At 39.6% G+C, this 700-nt stretch overlaps 1 protein-coding gene across 1 annotated transcript in view; it reads right to left on the bottom strand.

The window, feature by feature from the left end:
- Positions 1–255: 255 nt before the first annotated feature.
- Positions 256–700, bottom strand: part of LOC308372841 (globoside alpha-1,3-N-acetylgalactosaminyltransferase 1-like) — a 4,288-nt gene continuing 3,843 nt past the window's right edge. The window contains exon 3 of the mRNA XM_080848172.1: positions 256–700. This exon is cut by the window's right edge and continues 1,007 nt beyond it. The gene's annotated coding sequence lies outside the window, so the exon portion shown is untranslated.

Here is a 700-nt window from a genome sequence, read left to right on the forward strand (position 1 = left end):
CCCCCCAGCCGCCCCCCTTTATGTTTCCTGTGTGTGTGTGTGTGTGTGTGTGTGTGTTTTTCCTGGTATTTAAAGACCTTGAAACGGCGGTGGGGGTTAATGATTGAACCGGCTGCTAAAAGCAGGCATTTGCTCCAGTCACTCTTATCGCAGAGAACCAACCAGCCCCTGTGGGTTGTATCTCAGATCTGACTTTAATGGTGTGTCAAGTGCCAGGTCCACAGAGGAAAGATACACTTTACATAGCCTCTTAGATTTCCTCCGTTTGCTACCAGCTGTTTTAACACAAAGATGTCAAGATCCATCAACTACAACACACAGCTAGATTTGAGATGGCATTTTGAAATAGGCAGTTATTTAGAGTGGGTTACAATAATGGGAACAATGTATTTAAAATATGACAGATCAAAAGAACTGAATAGATGCTTGTGATGAATACTGTATGCAGATAGGTAATATTGTTAACAGAGCATTTGTAAGCATTTAGCCAGCCTTCTTTTCACTCCATAAAAACAATCCTTTTTCTCTTCCCCCCCTCTATTCTAGTGAAGTATCTTGCATTACAATTGTATATAACTTGAAATATACAGTATATAACCAGCTAAATATTTACAAAACAATATATCATATCCACAGGCTGCATTGCCCTTCAGTATAGAGCTCTTCAGATTTTACTCAAAGTGGTTATTAGCCTTTAGTC

Source organism: Sprattus sprattus (assembly GCF_963457725.1).
Source record: "Sprattus sprattus genome assembly, chromosome: 11".
Taxonomy (NCBI): domain Eukaryota; kingdom Metazoa; phylum Chordata; class Actinopteri; order Clupeiformes; family Clupeidae; genus Sprattus; species Sprattus sprattus.